Consider the following 20,592-nt stretch of genomic DNA (forward strand, 5'->3'; position numbering starts at 1 on the left):
GCAGAGAAGCAATTTACACTTGTGTTCTACATATGCTAACTAGGAATAAAAAAGAATTTCAGCCAGCCTTTTTCTTCTACCCTGTGCATGTAGAAAAGTGATAGATGTGGCCTTTAGTAACATGCAAATTGTGGTTGCTAGGTGATGGGTATAAATTTAACCTGTGAGCTTCAGAGACATAGGAATTTTACACTGTATTTTGAACGAAGTGTAGTCTTGTCTTGCTGCTAAAGAAAATTGCCTAGATAATTAGGCATTTAGCATGAATGCCTTGGGGACTTTCCCCTAGGGTCCAGGGTGGGACTTCCCAAGCCATTATCTTGACTCTGCCTATCTCTAGAGGTTGTCTTTTTAACAGGCTGAAAAGTACCCTAAATTTTCATCTCAATTTATTTTCCTTACTCTCTTTCAAAGAATCAAAAACAATGGTTTGCATCTGTTGATTATTGGTTTTGCTAACAATGCTTCCTTCTTTAAACATGGTAGCTATGACTAAAATGAATTATAACTTATGCCTTTAAGAAAAACACTTCTTTACTTGTGTTCAAAATGTAAATATAAGCCATGGGAAAACCAGATACCTCTGGCTCTTATCACTGAGTCTGAGATTTCCCACTCTTGCCTTTTGGACCCTGAGGACAAAGTTTCCAAGACAACCTTAGTCAAAGCTTAGTCCACCTGCTATTACCAAGCCTAAGGCTTTCCTCACTTGTCCTTCAGAATCTGAGGTCCCAACCCTTACCCTTTAGGTCTAAGGGTAAGGCTTCTAAGCCAGGCCACTTTAAGAGAGATTGCCTTAGGAGGGCCCCTAAGCCATGCCCTGATTACACAGGTAAACCTTGAAAGTTGGACTGCCCCCTGAGGTGAAGACCCCAGGAATCAGGCCCATCTTACTAGCTGGTCCAACAAGACTAAAAGGCCCCAGTACACTCTCTGCCATCTCCCTCTGGTTGAACTGTTATCTCCAGAGGAGCCTTGGATAATCATGACTATAGGGGAAAAAACAGCCTATTGCTGAACACTAACACATGTCTCTTTGCTGTTCTTTTTCAACCCTAGCCTTCCTTCCATCCCTCATACCTCAGTAAAAGGAGTCACTGGAGAAGAGGTAACTCACTATTTCTCACAACCCTTAGGCTATAAATGTGACTCTTTGCTCATTCCTTTTAATTATGCCTGAAAGTCCAGTTCTCCTCTTGGGGATCTTGTTTAAATAGTGTAGTTTTTTCCAAGTCATGGTCTTGCAATATGTAGATGATATACTGTTATGTGCTCCCTCAGAAAAGCTCTCTAGCCAAGGCAGCCATGCTCTGCTAAATTTTGTGGCAGACGGGGGTTATAAGGTTTCTAGATCTAAGGCACAACTTTCAGCCTTGGGGTAAAATATTTGGGATATATATATATATATATATATATATATATATGAACCCAAAGTCTAGAAGAGAGAATTAAACTGTTATTTTTCTTCCTGCAGCCCAAGACTCTAAAACACCTAAGGCAATTCCTAAGAATTACAGGCTTTTGTTGCCTTTGAATAGCAAGATATGGAGATTGCATAATCTCTCTATCAGCTTATAAAAGAAGTCCAAAAGGCACATACCCATATTTTAACCTGGGAACCTGACTCCCAAACTACATTCCAGAAGTTTACACAAGCACTTCTAAATGCCCTGACACTGAGCCTACTGAAAGGACTTTTCAACCTGTATATTGACGAAAAGTGAGGCACAGCTTTGGTAGTGCTTATGTAGAATTGGGTACCTGCTCAATAGCCTGTAGGGTATTTGAGTCATAAATTAGACATTATATCAAAGGGATGGACTATGTATCTTAGAGCTGTGCCTGCCATAGGTCTACTGATACAGAGATGTCTGAGCTAACTTTAGGCAAAGATCTTACTGTATATACATCTCACAATATGACAAGATTACTTTCTTCCACAGGGAGCCTGTGGCTACTAGACAAAACCATCAGCCTAGGACCTATTTTTAAAATGTATCTTAAAGTTATCTCAAACTATCTTAAAACCTGTCTTTGTATTCACAAGAGAAAAAGGTTTTTATTCCTTCCTATTCTTATTACAAGATATATCTGTGAATTGGTCTATCAAAGTTCTGACTAGTCTTATTTATAGTCACAAACCTAAAAACTATAACAGGGTTATTATAATTCAACTTGGCCAAATACACCTGAGTGCACTCTGGTTTATAAACAAATTGTCTTATGTGTGTTTGTCCATCAGTCTGTTCAATCTGTTACAATATTTATGGCTGTTTTGTTTGAGCTCAACAATTATTTTCTTCTTTTTTGCCTTTTTGGATTTGTAAGATATTTGTCTATAACTTAAGATGGCTTAAAGACAAATGTCATTATGATTAAGGACATACTTTCATCCAGGTTGCCAGCTGATCAAAATGATGTCAAAACTGGTTTTACTAATACAATACATATTGTTTGTGCACAATAATTTGGGAGTCTTTTATTGCTCAAAAATAATGGTTCTCATAAATTATCTAAAATTTCTTAAGACAATTAAATAGAGACCACCCTCCCCCTTAGGCTGAACTGAGATTCCCCTTGGTGAATAAAGGAGCAGCTTTCTGGAAACATCTTAATCCAGCCTTTGTTCACTAATGGGACCCCAGTAATTTTCATAGCCCTATGGGACACACATCTCAATTAACATTGCTAAACATGTTATTGTAATATGTGTATATTGGTTATCATCAAAAGGTTAATTTTTCTGTGGGTAAACACAATGTTTTTCTTATTAGAAGATGCCTTTAGTTTCCATATGGGTGTAACACTCATTATTGCTCATCTCATGGTATACTAAATGTATTCATGCCTTTCGGAAGTACAGGTCTTCTAAAATGTAGAACTAGGATTGTTTAAGGTGATAACCTTTTTCTTAGACTCACATGTATGCCCTTCTCTTGTGCTCCAGCTACTTGTGATAAGAGATCACCACTCAAATGATAGTTTTAGAAAAAGAAAGCTTATGTGGGAAGAAAGGAAGGAAGAGACAAGAAAAAAGTGAAAATAGAAGGAAAAAATGGAAACAAAGCTTTTGTACATAGGGAGGGGATGGGACCTGACAGAGGGAATGGGATAAAATGAAATAAAATTTATTTTTAAAAAAGCTTATGTGATATATATATATATATATATATATATAGAGAGAGAGAGAGAGAGAGAGAGAGAGAGAGAGAGAGAGAGATGCTCAGACACTGAGCAGTCCAGACAATGTCACATGCTTCTTTAATGATATTCTATTGAAGGATACCAAATTAGGTAAGAGCTTCTTTTTGTATTAGATAGAGATGACTGACCGCCCCCCCCAAAAAAAGCTATCCTATGCTAAGATAAACATTTAAATGTGTTTCAAAGATAATATCATAACTGTCATGCTAAAATACTATATTTTCTCTATAAACTTTATGATTATTACCTGATAACATTCTACAGAGATTCAACTTCTAAAACAACCATATTTAGCAAAAAAGTCTTCTGGCTATATTGTACATTTCAAAGTGTTTGATATCCAGATGAGATTATAATAGTTAAGCTCACTGCTCCCACTATAATACTGATATAACTGATCTTATCTTCTGGGTGCTCAACAACTAAATTTAAAGACCAGAGCTAGAAAGGTAATTGGGCCAAAAGAACAGCCAATATTTTGGCCCTGGCCCTCCAAGTTCAATAAAGACCCAGGACATGGGATCCTACAACATTGGTGAGTCACCCAACCTCCTGAGCAAGGAGATCACTGGACCCCAGAGGACAAGAATCAACAAATGTGCAATGTACCAAAGTGTAGCAGACACTTCTGCCCAGTATTAGCAGGCTATAGTGGCACAAGCTTCTTGCCCTTCTATAATTTGACTGTGTTATGTTGGAAGTAATCCAATCAGCTAAGTTCACTTCCAGCCAAGGTCAACTCAGCTCCAGCTAAATTTCTCCCCTCTGAATTAACTGTTTGTCCTCTTCAGCAAAGATATACTTGTGCCCTCATTCTACAGTTCTGCCTGCTTGATACTTGTTATCAGCATGTGTCCCAAGGCCTGCCCAGTTTACCCCCTTCCCACACTTGTAATGAATAAACACTGGATGTCCTGGGAATTCTTTGTCTTTGCTGCCCAGAGCAGCTTAGATCAGCCCAAGACTCAGTTTCTCTCAAATCTCTGTGTGTTTCTTTTAATTCTCACTTTCCTATCTCATGGACATCACTGGCTTGCAGGAGGCCAGGATCACTGCAGGTATCTCTGGCAACATCCCATTACCCTTTCTCTATACCAAAGGAGGGTCACCAAGAAAAAAATAACTTCCATGCTTTCACAGAAAGAAACATGGTCAAGCAAGATCACGACCCATTCTGGCAGCTGACACTGATAAAGAAGCTAAGAGACTCTATACATGGTTCCAAAAGTAATGCCTGAGGAAACTTAACTGACCTTGATAGACAGCAATGTTGATTAATGCAGGTATCATTTTAACTTGGTCTTAAACACCAAAAACAGTATAACCAAAAGATATATAAAAACAATACCATAGTACTAAAGGCTAGATACAGAAAGGGGGTCCAATTACTAACCCTTTCTGACAGTTTCTCATTACACCAGTAGCTGACCATTATCACAGATATCAAGATGGCTACTTTCAGATATAGGATGATTATATGTGGTTAACTCCAACTATAGGACAACTTAGTAGAAAGGCCCCCTATGTTGAAAACAAAACAAAGAAAAATCACTCCTATTCTCACTGGCCTAACTCTACTAAATACTTAGGATAGACACCCCCCACCCCAAGCAATGTATATACACTATAATTTTACAGGTCAAAGACTGAATTTCAACTGACTGGGTCAGTCACCCTCAAATTAGATAGGAAGTCTCCAATGGCACTCATTGATCCTGTGGAACCAATTTGTAGCCCTGGCTATCCCCTGGATGGATAGGGAGATATATACAGGGATTTACATGATTATAAGGCAAGAAAGTAAAAAAAATTAATAAATCTACAAAACTTACCTTGTCTACAACACTGACAGTCTAAAAGTGTGTTTCACTGTTATTAGAGATGTCTGCAGTAGGTTCTGATCTCTTGTTTGATGCTATGGCACAAGGTTGAGAAAAAACAAAGACAGAACTAAAGAGACAGAGAAACCAGGGAGCCAGGCCAGTGTAAGACCGAGGGCCTTACCAAATGTTCCGAGGAGCTGACTGTAGTGAAGAACACCCGGGAAGGAACACACCGGACATGTTGGAAAGTAAAACAGACCTTTATTAGTCTGGCCAGATGGCACTCCCAAAGCAAAGTAGCTTAGAGAGGCAACTGGCTCAGAGTCCGAAGCTGTTTTTATAGGGGGTCTCAGGGGAAGTTGGTAAGCAGAAATACAAAAGCAGAGGAGAGAGATAAAACAGACCTTTTACAGATTGTCCTTAAGATAACATATTTAGATATGGAGTTGGGCAAGCATGACAGAACACTATGCACACAACAGACCTTCCTGGCACAACAACAAGCACATCCCTGGAACTTGATGTCTACCTGGTGATCCATTACAGAAGTAGAAAGTTGGGGCCCTATTACAAAGATGGAGTAACTGTTGTTCAGACTTACATTCCCCACTGATTTTTTTTGTAGCTGTGTAATCTTATACAACATTATCTTGGTATTCTTGTCTCCATCTTTGTTCTTTTTTATCTAGCTCACTTAAAGGATGATATTTGGCCTGTTGATTTAAAATCATTAGACGAACAGATCCTATCTGGGCCCTTACATAGGCCATAAGCTTATTAATAATGCATGGGCCAAAAGTCAAAGCTAGTAACAAGATTAACAGGGGTCCAGCAAGGGCAGAAACAAGGGTAGTCATCCAGGGAGACCAGTTAAACATTGACTGGAACCATCCCTCCTGTTTTATCAATCTATTATAATTTTTTGTAGATGTTTATTTACAGTGGCCAGAGTTTCTCTTATTATTTTAGATTTGTTAGCATAATAGCAACATTGTTCTCCTAGGGCTGCACATAGCCCTCCCTCTTTTATAAATCCGAGGTCAAGTCCTCCGCGGTTTTGAAGGACCATCTCAGCCAGAGAATCAACTTGTTTTTTCAAATGAGACACTGACTCGGTAAGTAGGCCTAAGTCTATTGTTACCTGTTGGGCAAGGATCTTGAAATTAAAGTCTTGCAGTCCTATTGCAGTCACACCCAGAGTCGCTGATCCCGCAATGCCTGCTGCAGTTAACACAGGAATCAATGTTGGGTGGCACTTCTCTCGGGTGTGTGTTCTCTTAGCTAGGTATTTCCAACCCTGGTCTTTTCCATATATAGTGACTTGGGGTAAAATGTGGACCATTACACATACCTCAAGTTCCTGATTGAGGACTGTCATGGATAAACAGGGAGTTATACCATTTGTACATGTCCACCATGTATTGTTTTCAGCTTTTAAATATTTTTTATTACTGACGGTGGGTGTCTGATAAGAACATATACTGTCCAGATAAGATGATGTAACACTTGGATTTTTAACACATAACCCTTTTCCTTTTATATCCCCAATTGACAACCTCGGTTGTTTCCAATCACACTCATTTTGGTCAGCTTCTGAGAAGGTGCCATTTACTGTCAACCCTACATAATACAGGGGATGTGGACTCAAACACAGCCAACACCCTTGAGTAAGATTGGGGCTAGACTCATTTAACAGGGTGTACATGTCATCCAGGGTTTTTAGGTATGGTTGGATCAGAGATTCAGGAGCAACTAATGACACATTATAGGTTCCTTTTGTCTTTTTTTTTTCTTAGGGGCTGGAGACCCTATAAATGTTGCCTACTGGTTTAGGCAGTACTATTACTGGGCTACGCTGGATGAGGAGGTCAGTCGTAGGGTCCTTTCCACCCACATAGAGTCTCACTTCCAGGATTTTTCTTTTTCCCAATCTTTATATGGATTTTGTCATTGTTTTAAGGTTAGCTTGATGGGATTACATTTTCCTTTGGAACATGAACCACTTGGTGTTTGTCGTTCCAAGGCCAAGTACGCATCATTGTTTTTTCACGGGGCAATAGATTTGCAACCTCAATGATGACAGTGGTTTCCTGGTCCCCCATTGTACCTTTTATTTTTTCCTATGGGGCAAGCATAAATATCTATATCTTGGAGAGTTTTTTTCAACTTATCATCTATTCCACACTTCCCTCCATGACCCCCTTTACCCATCTTTCCAGATGAAACTTTACCCTTTGATCCAGCCCCCCCACCACCACTAATGATTGGAAGCCCCAGAGAACACAGGTGTATAATAAAATGGGGCTGTCTATCAGTAGTAATGGTGGCAATGTGAGCTCCCGTTAAGGCATTTTTCAAGGACCAAGTCCAGTTCTGGGGAGTGTGGCTGGACAACACCAGCTGGTGTCCAGGTCCCCCTTCCATTGGGGCTGGTAAGAACAGTAGCCCCAAGAACCCCCATATTGTCCAAACTAGTCTTTGATCAATCTTATCTTGAGGGGGTCCTTTGTGTTCCGAGCTATCAGCCATGTTGATGTCGCTTCCTCCGGGGGTGCTGCCTTTAAATGGCTGCGGTGGATCCAGGCAGAGTGTCCAGCTACCTTCACTGCTGAGGGAGTCACCAGTACGATGGGAAATGGTCCCTTCCAGCGGGGGTTCAAGGGTCTTGGAGTCAAATCTGTGAATGAAAACCAAATCCCCCAGCTTATAGGGTAAGGGTTGCAAAGGTTTTTTACTGGGACCAGGCATAGTTTTTTTCAGCTTATCATGTAGCTCTGATTGAAGCTGATGGACTGTTTTTAGGGACTTAAGGAGTTGGAGGTGGGAAAGTCGTTCCTTTAACTCCAAGTCAACCAGAGGGATGATTGGGGGATATCGCCCATAAATAATCTGGAAGGGTGACAGATTTAGGGGCAGCTTAGGGGTACACCAGGTATGAAGGAGGGCAAAGGGGAGAAGTTCTACCCAACCTTGTTCAGTCTCCAGGCATAATTTAGTTAGAGTCTCTTTTAAGGTTCAATTTGCTCTTTTTACTTGTCCTGAACTCTGAGGCCTATAAGCACAATGTAAATTCCATTTTATCCCTAAAGCTTTACTGATGAATTGAGATAATTTAGCCATAAAGGTTGGGCCATTGTCAGACCCCAGAGCTAAGGGCAAGCCAAAATGAGGAATTATTTCTGTCAAGAGCCTTTTGACGGTTACCTCGGCTGTCTCTCTCTTAGTAGGAAAGGCCTTTATCCATCCTGAAAAAGTATCTACAAAGACTAATAAGTACTTGTACTCATACATGCTGGGTTTCATTTCAGTAAAATCCAATTTCCAATGTTCTCCTGGAGCTAATCCTCTATATTGGACCCCTGGGGGTCCAGTCACCTGGTTTGTGTTTACCTTGATACAGGTGGGGCATCATCTCACTAGGTCTTTGGCCTTTTGTGTCATTTCCTTGCTGATGAAATGGGGTCACAGAGAGGCCATCATTCTTTTCTCACCAAGGTGGGTGGACCCATGAAGTTCTTGTAGCACTGTGTCTGCTACAGCAGCTGGGAGCACCACTTTTCCAGTTGTCCACCATCCATGTTTACCTTGGATCCACCACTTTTTGGTCATTTCCACCATTTCTTCATCTGTGTACTCTGGTTTCTCTGGCAGCACCAGTGTGGGGAGCAGAACCATCTGTTTCCCCACTGATTTTTGGGCAGCCTGTTTTGCTGCCAGATCAGCTGTATTATTACCAATCACCTCAGGGCTAGGCCCCTTTTGATGCCCATGGACATGGATGATAGCAACCTCTAATGGTAGCCAAATAGCTTGTAACAATGTCAATATCTCAGTTTTATTTTTAATTGTCTTTCCTTTAGAGGTCAGTAGCCCTCGGTTTTGATAAATTTCCCCATGCACATGGGCAGTGGCAAAGGCATAACAGCTGTCCATGAAAATATTTATTCTTTTACCTTTACCTAGTTCTAGAGCCTTGGTCAGAGCAATCAACTCAGCCTTTTGTGCTGACGTCCCTTGGGGCAGCCCTTGCTCCCATTTTACCTGTTGGTCCTGGTTGACCACTGCCGACCCGGCATATTGTACTCCATTATGCATGAAGCTGCACCCATCAGTATAGAATGTGACCTCCACCTGGGGGAGGGCCTGGTCCGTTAAATCCAGACACCCTCCCCATAAAGTTTTAAGAGTCTCAAGGCAATCATGGATGGGCATCTGTTCGTCAGACTCTGGGAATAAGGTAGCCAGGTTGAGGCTAGTGGTGGTGGCAAAATTGATGCATGGCTGCTCCAATAGGAGTCCTTGGTATTGTAACAACCTGGCATTAGATAGCCACTTGCTAGGGGAGCTGTTTAATAAGGGCTCAATGGCATGGGGAGTGACTAAAGTCAAATCCTGTCCAAATGTCAATTTGTCAGCCTCTCGGGTTAGAGCAGCTGCTGCTGCTACAATCCTCAGACAGGTGGAACACCCTCAAGCCACTGGATCTAGCCTTTTTGAGAGGTATGCCACCGGCCACTTCCATGGTCCCAAAGTCTGAGTTATCACTCCCTTAGCTACCCCGTTCTTCTCTGTTATATACAGAGTGAAGGGCTTAGTTATATCTGGCAATGCCAGGGTTGGTGCCAAAGCAAGTGTAGTTTTAAGCAGTTGGAATGCCTGCTGGCAAGCCTCAGTCCATTCCAGGGGTGTATCTCCCCCCATGGTGGCTTCGTGCAGGGGTTTGACAATTTCAGCAAAACCTGGGATCCAAATTCTGCAATACCCAATTGTCCCTAGGAATTTACCCACCTGTTTTTTTGATCTTGGTTCTGGAATCTGGAGAATTGTTGATACCTGTGATTCTGCCAGCCTCCTCTTCCCTTCCTCAAGAATATAGCCCAAGTAGGTTACCTTGGTCTGGCAAAGCTGAGCTTTTTTTCAGGACACCCAATATCCCAGGTCTTGGAGAACTTCCAGGAGGCCCTCGGTGTCCGCAAGACATTCTTCATTGGTTGAAGTTGCCACTAGGAGGTCATCTACATATTGAAGAATAGTTGCTTGGGGAAAAACTCTCCTTACCTCTCGTAAATCTTTGCTGAGAGCTTCCCCAAACAGAATGGGAGAGTTCTTGAATCCCTGTGGCAGCTGGGTCCATGTCAGCTGTCCAGTAGTCCCAGTGTCTGGGTCAGTCCACTCGAAGGCAAAGAAGGGTTGGATCACTGGTGCCAGAGGTATGCTGAAAAATGCATCTTTAAGGTCTAGTACTGAATACCACACATGGGCAGGAGGGATGAGACTCAGCAGAGTATAGGGGTTTGGTACTGTTGGGTGGACACTCTCCATCCAGCTGTTCACCTCCCACAAATCCTGTACCGGTCTGAAGTCTGAGGTGCCAGGCTTCCTCACAGGAAGCAGGGGAGTATTCCAGGATGACTGGCAAGGGACCAAGATGCCAGCCTCTTGGAGTCAGTGGATGTGCTTAGAGATTCCCACCTTGGCCTCCAGCTGGAGGGGGTATTGTCGCACACAGATGGGGGCAGCAGAGGCCAGCAACTGGACCACCACCAGGGCATGGTGGTTGGCCAGCCCAGGTGGATTGGTTTCAGCCCATACCCTGGGAAACTTTTTCTGAAGGTAGTCCCATTTTTGTTCGGGGAGCTCTGCACCCTCCTTTAGCAATCTAAATTCATCTTCTAGGGGAACCGTCACCGTAATGGTGGAGGGTGGCTTAAGCTCAAAGGTCCCTCTTTCAGGCTCAAAGGAAATAATAGCCCCCAACTTTCATAGCAAGTCTCTTCCCAGCAATGGGTATGGGCACTCAGGGATAACTAAGAAGGAATGGGTGACGGTGACTTTTCCTAGATTCACAGTCCATCTAGTGGTCCAAGGTAGGAGGCCACTTTCCCAGTGGCTCCAGTAATGGAGGTTTTTGAGGAAGTGAGGGGTCCAAGGGGCGTCTTCAAGACAGAGTGGGCTGCACTAGTGTCCACAAGGAACTGAACATCTGTTCCCCCTATCTCCAAAGTCACCATAGGCTCACTAGGGTTGAGCAGCCATGAGCCTTGGCCCCGTCAATCTTTTTCATCTACTAAGAGGATTTCACCTTTTTCCTTTTGGGTCTCCTTTTTTTTTTTTTCTTTTTAGCTTTTTACAGTCCTTCTTAAAATGGCCCTTTTCCTTACAATAGGCACATTGATCTTTCTCTAATAGGGGTTGAATCCTTCCCTTGCTCCCTCCCTTTCATGGCTCAACTTTTCTCTATTCTCTCCCTCAAATCCTTCTAGTCTTTGTAGCTTCTTTCTAATGTCTGGGGCCGACTGGGTAACAAATACCAAATTTATTGCCTGCCAATTTGCAGGGGTGTCTGGATCAATTGGAGTATACGTATGGTATGCTTCCAACAGATGCTCCAAAAAGGCAGAAAGGGATTCCTCTTGTCCTTGAAGGACCTCACTTACCTTGCTCAAATTGGTAGGCTTCCAAGCGGCTCCCCTCAGGCTGGCCAGGAGATGATGATGATAGCTCTGGAGAGCTTCTCTCCTGCCCGAGGTATTAGTTTGCCAGCAGGGTCGGGTGGATGGGAGCTGTGCTTCCAGACAGGCTCACTGTTGGTCATCTAGGGGGCCTTCTGGTCCACCTAGTACCGACCTCACAGCTTGTCCCCGGATCCTTTGCCTCTCCTCTGAGGTAAAAAGGGCCTGGAGGAGTTGTTGGCAATCATCCCAAGTAGGATCATGGGTATGGAAGATAGACTCTAGGAGAGATATTAGGGCTTGGGGCTTCTCTGAGAAGGGAGGATTTTGATGTTTCCAATTATATGTCACTGGTAGTGAAAGGGATATAAACATAGTGACCTTGTTCTGTCTCCCGAAGGGGCAAGAGAGGGGCCGAACTAATTTCCCCAGTGGGGACCTTGGAGGCCTATACACAGCCCCAGCTCATGTGTGGGGGGGAGAAGTCACAGAGTCCGGGGACTGAGGCCCCTCAGGGAGAGGAGGATAGAGAGGAGTAGGAGCCGAAGGTTGAACAGACGGAGGAAGGGAAGGATTGCGGGGTCTAGAGCGGGAGCCATCTGAGGGGGTGGAGGATTCCACATAGGGTGGAGGCCCTCCTAAGGGATCCAGGGGGTCAGGTTCCTGTGAGAGAACTGGCTTAGGAGCCCGGGGTTTAAGTTCCCAGGGCCCTTTTAGGGCAGCGACTAAAATGCGAGTGTCTGTTCAGAGGGAACAGCACTGCAGCCAAGCCAGAGGTTTCTCACAAGCCTGAACCCAGATGTCTATATAGGGAAATTGGTCTGGGTGGCCAGGGCTACCAGTGACTTTGCCCCAAACCGCCCGGCAAACACTGGGGTCAAAAGTCGCTTCGGCTGGCCATCCCACCCTGAAGGCTGGCCATTCCAGTTGGCACAGGGAGTGGAGTTTTCCTCGAGAAAATTTCACCCCATATTCATCTTCTTGTTCTGGAGAAAAAGCCAATTTAAAATTAGTGAGAAAGCAGTCAAGCGGAGTGGACCCGGTAGAACAGGTTCCTCCCATTACTCTGCTCCTGATGAAGATTAGAAAGAAAAAAATGTAAAATCAAACACACAACAGACACAACATTAACATACAAAAGACAAGATGAATGGGCACCACGACAAACTGAAACTAAATCTTCCCTTGTTCCTCGTCAGGAACCTCGGGGTCAGGGGAGGTTTCCCGGCTCGTCAGCCACCTCACTCCTGACTTAACATATGGTTGCAACCAGCCAAAAGCTTACCTCCGGAGGTTTTCTGAGGTCTGTGCCTGAGAGTCTCCTGCTGGATCCCGCCACGGAGTCTCGGCTGAACTGGGGGTTCCTACCCAGGGATCTCGCTGGGGCCTCCAGAATGTAAGACCAAGGGCCTTACCAAATGCTCCGAGGAGCTGACTGTAGTGAAGAACACCTGGGAAGGAACACACCGGACATGTTGGAAAGTAAAACAGACCTTTATTAGTCTGGCCAGATGGCACTCCCAAAGCAAAGTAGCTTAGAGAGGCAACTGGCTCAGAGTCTGAAGCTGTTTTTATAGGGGGTTCTCAGGGGAAGTTGGCAAGCAGAAATACAAAAGCCAAGGAGAGAGATAAAACAGACCTTTTACAGATTGTCCTTAAGATAACATATTCAGATATGGAGTTGGGCAAGCATGACAGAACACTATGCACACAATAGACCTTCCTGGCACAACAACAAGCACATCCCTGGAACTTGATGTCTACCTGGTGATCCATAACAGAAGCAGAAAGTTGGGGCCCTATTACAAAGATGGAGTAACTGTTGTTCAGTCTTACAACAGCTAATGCTGAGCAAGCAGCAAAGGCCCTGGTCAGTCAAAGCCACTGATTTTTATTGGTAATCAATTGATGTAAGGGCAAACTACATGCTAAAGGGGAACTACCTGTGAGGACAGGCAGTCATGCAGTTACTATGAATACTAATGCATCAAGGCTTGTAAAGGACAAGACAAAGCATTCTTGAATTAGCAACAGGATAGTCAAAATATAGGGTTGTAGTTAGAACCTTGTCCTTCTACTTAAGAAGGTTTGAATTGTGGTAATGGAATTTGGGTGTGAATTACTCTGACCGCAGCACATAGGCTTTAGCTGGATTCACTTCTCAAAACAAGCCAATTGAGGGGTTAACTTTTTACAGCCTGCACTGCTTACAGCTTGCTTTGGGCATAATCAATATTGTGGTCCCCTGCACACTGGTATGACCATTTGGCTTCTATTTTTGACTCTTCCCTAGGATTAGAGGATGACACGCAACACATCGAGGTCTTGACTAACTATACTCAATGAGGCTTAAAGATACCTCAACTAAAGGTACAAGTTCCCAATGAGAAATGTAATTGTGTTGTATACCTAAAATGTACCAATAAAAGAATTTAAGGAAAAAAAAAAGATACCTCAACTGGTATCTCTCTTCTAAATGAAGAAGTAAAATTAATGGGCCAGGGATTTAGCTCAGTGGTTCTGTCTCCTGCCTTACAAGTGCAAGGTCCCAAATTTGATTCCTGGTACCAAAAAATAAAAAAAGAAGTAAAATTAATGAAGCTAGTCATCCTCCAAAATCAGGTGACATTAGACATCCTGACTGCAGCACAAAGGGGTACTTGTGCAATTATAAAAGACAAATGGTGTGTGTATATTTCTGATTCTTCTGCTAATATCTCAATGGCTGTTCAATGTATAAATGACAGGCTAAGGTGATGTCAGATTCTAAAATTGCCTTCTCCTTATCCTCTTTGTAGAAGGCTATTATGGCTCTTCCTGGTAGAAACATTTCTTGATTATATTCATAATAGTCTTGTTTTGTTTTGTTTTGTTTTGTTTTGGTGCCAGGGATCGAACTCAAGTCCTTGTGCTTTCAAGGCAGGCTGCGGAACCACTGAGCTAAATCCCTGGCCCATAATAGTCTTGTTGATCTTATTGTTTGGCCCATGAATACTCAACTGTTTCTTTGGCCTTGCTCCTCCAGACTTAAAGCTATATGCCTACCCAAGACAAGAATGCCTGATGTCTATCAAGGCATTTTAGATAGACCATCTGGAGAGCATCTCAACATATTAGACATCTGACAGGTAAGGAGATATAATCTTTTCATATTTCATCTCCTGCATCAGGTTCAGTCAGTATTGACTCAATGATAGTGAGCTATTTAGTACATCCAGGTTTTCACATGCTCCCTTTTCTTAAAATGAGAGTACAGCTGAGCATGGTGGTGCACTTCTATAACCTGAGCACTTGGGAGACTGAAGCAGGAGGATTGCCATGGGTTTGAGACCAGGCTGGGCTAATAGTGATTTCAAAGGCCAGCTTGGACTACCTGGGGAGACCCTGTCACAAAAAAATGGGGGTACAAATATATGTTTTGTAGAATGTCTATAGGTTGGGAGGAAAAAACAGAGTTAAAGCAAATATACACCCCAGAAAGGTACCAGTAGCCTAAAATGTCTCATTAAAAACTTTAGTGTCCTATAGCATGCAAGATCTTCTATACTAGAAGGATGTCCTACTCTTGGATTTCCTGGCTGTCACTTCTTTACCAATGAATATACAGAATAATAAGGTTAATAAATAACTTCATCAATGAATGAATAATTTTACATAAAAATTATTTTCTTGATCTCTGTACCAAGTAGTCAACTTCTATCTCCAAAGTTTTCCCAAAATTTAAAATGTTTGAAGCATAACTTCTAGATATATCCAGTGAAACAAAAAGTTGAAATGGTATTATAACTTTGTAAGTATTAATAAACTAGGAAACTGGCTTGTTTTACTTAATTTGGATCTTTTAATCTTTGAATTTAAATGTCAAAGATGGTTTAAACAATGGTTCACTTTGTGATAGATCCTGACACCTACTGGCTAAACTTTATATTAAATGTCTGATGCATTTTGGAACATTATAAAATAAAGGAAATGTTCAAAGTTATTGGAAGGTGAAGTCTTGAGTTCAGAGGAACAAAGGTGGGAGAAATCCTGGCTCTGGGGTGTAAGAGCACAGACAGTGGAAAATGAAGATCCAAGATCAAGAAAAGAACTAAGGTGAAGAAACATGGAATAGAGTCTGCAATGCCATCTGACAGTTGATCCCAGAACTCCTGCTCTATTTGCTTTAAGACCTTCCCTCTCTTGGAGTTTCTTAATCTGCCTTCTAAAAGATTTTTCTCAAGGTGTACACATCCATTTTGAAAGTGAACTTAGGAAATGAACCATTCCCCAAACCACCTCAAATAAAGGAGCCCCTACAACCTTTTCTGGGCATTCTTTATGCTTGATTGCCATTTTTACTATTCCTGGCCTTTTTTGAGTGCATATTCTGTTCTGTGCTAAGTGCTTTATACATAGACAGAGTGGGAGTCAGACTAGTTGGATATAAACACCACCTCTGCCATTGAAAAGTTCTACAACTTTGGTTAACTGACTTAGTCTCTCACCTTCCTTGTCTCTGACATGGAGATGCCAATAGTGTCTTCCACACAGAGTATTTGAGAGGTTATAAAGAGCCACATATGTAAAGTGCTCAAAACAGTGTCCGGATTGGCACACCTGAGATCCTAAAACTCAGGGGCTGAGGCAGAAAGATGCTGAAAGAACAAGTTCAGCCTAGACTGCATAGAGAGAACTTGTCTCAAAAAAAAAAAATCAAAAACAAACAAAGAAGAAAACAATGCCTATTGCATCCAAAGTCCTAAACAAATGATAATAATATTACCTTATTTCATATCCATTAACACTCTGAAATAATTGTTTTTAAAGTTAGAAAATATAATGGGCATGAGCTGCCTGTCTGTAGCAATACTGTATGATCCTGAGTGACCATCTGTAAGTATGCTAAAGAAAGGAGGAAGCTGAATTAGAGGATAGTCCTACCTCCACCCCCAAGCTCCCTTCTGACTCATTAATTCTTTGATCCCATGAAAGGAAACTTGGACTAAAGAATATGAAATGTGTTCGTTAAAAACACATTGTCTGGGCTGGGAATGTGGCTCAGCGGTGTCATGGCTGCCTGGTAAGTGCAAGGTCCTGAGTTTGATCCATGGTACTGGGGGGGAAAAACACATAGGCTACAGTATTGTAGCCAGTCTGTCAATGCATGAGTTACTGACAGTTGAAGTCAGGTTTGAGCGTATAAAACCTAGTCTTTTGACCAAGGCAAGTGTGTCACAAAAACAGAAATGATTAGAAAGGATGGCAGTGAGAATGGGAAGTGTACTCTATAGCAAATATTACAAATGGAAAGCCTTCAGCCCAGACTCAGATCAGAGTCATCTTGTTCAGCTTGCATATTTTTAAATGTGATTAGCTAGCAGATTTAAAAACTTGATTTCTGATTTCTCTTGAAAAAGCTGGCAACTTCCAAAACATGGTGGAGTTGTAGGCAACAACATTTCAGCCTCTCTGAGTTTTGGAATACAGACACTGGGAAATAACTTGTGGAAGTTAAAAATAAAAAAGAGGAAAGTAGATCCCAGGGAACCAGGAAGGATCTGACAGAAAATTAAAACCTATAGAGAAATTAAAAAGATGGAACACAGTGCAGAAAAGGAAGGGGAAATCTGTACTCTTTCCCCAGTTCCCAGCTCATGGCTTGCAACAAAATAAGATGGAATCTAAAGAGACAAAGTGAAAGTAGGGGATTCCAGAGGGCTTGGAGAGAAACTCGGTGATGGGATAGATCAGTGTATGCTGTGAGCTGTAACAGCTAATGAGTGACTCCAGACCAAGAATCCACCATACTCACTGGAGAGAGTGCTTGGTCAGATGTCATTTCAGGGAGGTGTCGATTGTTTGAACCCAGGACTCAGAGCAGCGGCAAGGTGGCTTCAATTCAGGACTATTGGTGTTATGTTCCCACAGTAACTGCATGAGGGACAGCCACAGGATACACCTATGCTGAGGGAGTTGTGGTCAGGCTGGCAAAAGACTTCTTGAGGTTTTAAGCTAAAGGACATAGGCCTGACCCCCATGACCAGAGGCCAGGCTCAGCCTTAATTTCTCTGTATTTCAAAGTTGCAGAATTGGTGCCCTCAACCTACTCCTATGGCCTGGTGTTGCCTGAATCTAGCACAGACCTGGGGTCTGACTGTTACTTTTTTCATTGCTGAGACAAAATACCCAACACCCACAAGTTAAGGGAGGAAAGGTTTATTTAGCTCACAGTTTATAGAGGTTTATAGAGGTTCATAATCAGCTTGCTCCAAGGCAGAGTGGTTTGGCAAAGAGGCGTTGCAACAGGGAAGTTCATGACAAGGAGAAAACAGGAAAAACAACAAGGAAATGTTTTATTTATTTGAAAAAGTTTAATTCACAAAATGATTAAAATTAAATTCCAATAATCTTTTTTTCATCTTCTTCCAATATTCTCTCATCATTCACTTTACTGAGGAATAGAGTCAAATTTTCTTTTTGTGGGGCCAGGGATTTAGCTCAGTGGTTTTGCTGCCTGCTGTGCAAGCACAAGGACCTGAGTTCCATCCCCAGTACCCCCCCACACACACAAAAATTTTTTTTTTCTTTTTGTTACTCTATCTTTTAAGGCTGTCTCCAACAGCATGCTTACTCCAACTTTTTTTTTTCATTGTTTATTGGTACATTTTAGGTATACAATACAGTTATAGTCATAATTGGGACCTTGTACCTTTACATGATGTATCTTGGTTCTTATTTACATTTTTAGTTTTTCACACCAGAGAAACTATTAGGTATTTACACATGTATGTCCTACTTATTTCCCTTAAGAGTATGGCCTCAATCTCCATCCACTTAGCTATAAATTTCTCTAGTTTCTCGTTCTTTATGGCTGAGTAGTACTCCATTTTATAGCAAAACTACATCTTTATCCAGTCTCCAGTTGATGGGCACTTGGGCTGTTTCCAAGTTTTAGCTATTACAAACTATGCCACTATAAACATGGGTGAGCATATATTGCTGTGGCATGATTCTTTTAATTCTTTTGGGAAGATACCCAGCAGGGGAATAGCTGGGTCAAATGAGACTTCTAATCCTAGTTGTTTGAGGTATCTCCATATTGATTTCCACAGTGGTTGCACCAGTCTGCACTCCCACCAACAATGGAGAAGGGTTCCCTTCTCTCCACACCCCCCAGACAGCATTTGTTTTTGGTTGATTTCTTGATATCAGCCATTCTTTCTGGGGTGAGATGGAATCTCAGCATTGTTTTCATCTGCATCTTAACAGTGTCTTTCTGCCCCTTTTATTTTGTCCAGACTACTTAGGGCAGGAAGCACTCATACCCTTAATCCTAGTGCCCTTGAGCCTAACATAGCACCACAAATCAATTCCAGGCTCACACAATCTAGATTCAACCATCTCTGAAAAAGCCCCATTTATAACCATATGAAGCATTAGGGGGACATCTAAACACAAGCCATAACAGACTTCCTTCTTTATCTACCAGTTTGAGCAGGAACATATCTGGCCTTGGACACTGACACAAAATTAGAGATCCTGGAAGAAAACCACATGCTCAAAATCACAGAGAAATTTCTTTTTGTTTTTGTTTTTGTTTTTTGGTTTTTGGTTTTTTTTGGTACCGGGGATCAAACTTGGATCCTTGCACTTGTGAGGCAGGCGGCAGAACCACTGAGCTAAATGCCCGGCCATTTTGTTTTTTATTTTGTGAGCATGTACATTGTTTCTAGTTGTTCTGTGACAGGTCCTCCAAGTCAGACCCCCACCCAAGCAGACCCGCTACCCACATCCACAGGAGCACAGAGATAACAAGAACCCAGCAGCCATCCTGCTGCTCTCACCATCACCCTGTTTATCAGCTAACCCCAGGCCCATCACCTATGGGGCTCTAAAATTTTCCACTCTCTTGGCCAGTGCCCCCTCCCCTACCTAAAATGCCTCATATCAATGGCCTTCTTGCCCTTGGCCCATCTGCACCCAGATGGCAATAAATTCATCTCATGTTGGTTTGCCTGCCTCAGTGGTCTCAATTGTGCCTCAGTTTGACCTTACATTTTGTTTTTGCTTCTTTTCTTTCTCTTTTTTCCTTTCCTTCTTCCTTCTTCACCAGTTTATTGGGGCTTTGTCCTTCCTTTCTTCTCATTTCTATTTTATTTTTTTTATTTTTTACTTTTTTGGTACCGGGGATTGAACTTAGGTCCTTGAGCTGCGAGGCAGGTGCAGGAACTACTGAGCTAAATCCCCGGCCCTCTTCTCATTTCTTTTTCTTATTTTTTTCTTTATTTTTCCCTTATCCCTTTTAATTTTTCTTTTTATGCTTTCTCTTATTTTTACTCTCTGTATGATTTCTTTATTTTTTCTCTCTCTTTTTCTTTTATCTTTTTTTTTTTTGGTCAGTTTTTTCTCACCTGATTCTAAAACATCCTTCTAATCCCCAATAGGATCCTTTGTACCACTTCTCTCTTCTCCTTCTTCTATCATACAATTTAATGACTCAAAGTGTTTTTCTTACATAACCCATTACAAAACCATATATCTTTAGTTGTATGACCATAAGTCTTTGTTAATCTTTTGATAGTTAATGCTGAAAATTACAGTTGAATTCTTTTCTACTATTAGTGGAAATACAGCTGTTATATTTAGTACATATTAGCTATAAATTAATACCTGGGTTGTCTTCAACAGTAATTGTGGATTTCTTCTCTAGGATGAAGAGTGGTACATAATTGGTTGATATGATATGTTAATGTTCAATTTATCTTGGGCAATAATACTGTAACTGATTTCCTTGATATTGACAGGGCTGAAAATTGCTGCTATTTCTCTATAAACCAATTCTCAGATTATCTTTGTGAGATTAACAATACTATAGTATATTCCCAGAGAACTTCACTGTTGGGCTAACTACCCTGCATCCTCCCCTCCCAAATTAAGCAATATGGTCAGATCTTGAGGTGGTGGCAAAGCATTACATCTAGTCATGCCTAAAGTATTATGGACATCCAAATTAAATAGAAATATTATAGGCAGTCAGACAGGGCTAGGCCCTCGAGGAAGTCAGTGCAGAAGATGAGAACACATCAAATCTGTGGTTGAAGGCACATCTGAAGAAGATTAAAGTCACAATG

The 20,592-nt window shown here is 42.0% G+C and overlaps 1 long non-coding RNA gene across 2 annotated transcripts; it reads right to left on the minus strand.

Annotated features, from left to right (window-relative positions):
• Positions 1-5,268: 5,268 nt before the first annotated feature.
• On the minus strand, positions 5,269-13,302 carry LOC101704146 (uncharacterized). Of its 2 annotated transcripts, none has more exons than XR_015440369.1 (2): positions 11,465-13,302; positions 5,269-10,042 (listed from the first exon to the last, which is right to left on the minus strand). It is a non-coding gene; the product is annotated as an uncharacterized LOC101704146 (long non-coding RNA). The 2 variants fall into 2 exon arrangements; XR_015440368.1 differs by having other exon boundaries at positions 5,269-10,242.
• Between the last annotated feature and the right edge of the window lie 7,290 nt (positions 13,303-20,592).

Source organism: Heterocephalus glaber, unplaced genomic scaffold (assembly GCF_053883595.1).
Source record: "Heterocephalus glaber isolate CG9 unplaced genomic scaffold, H.glaber_assembly_v1.0 deba00001497, whole genome shotgun sequence".
In the NCBI taxonomy this organism is placed as follows: domain Eukaryota; kingdom Metazoa; phylum Chordata; class Mammalia; order Rodentia; family Bathyergidae; genus Heterocephalus; species Heterocephalus glaber.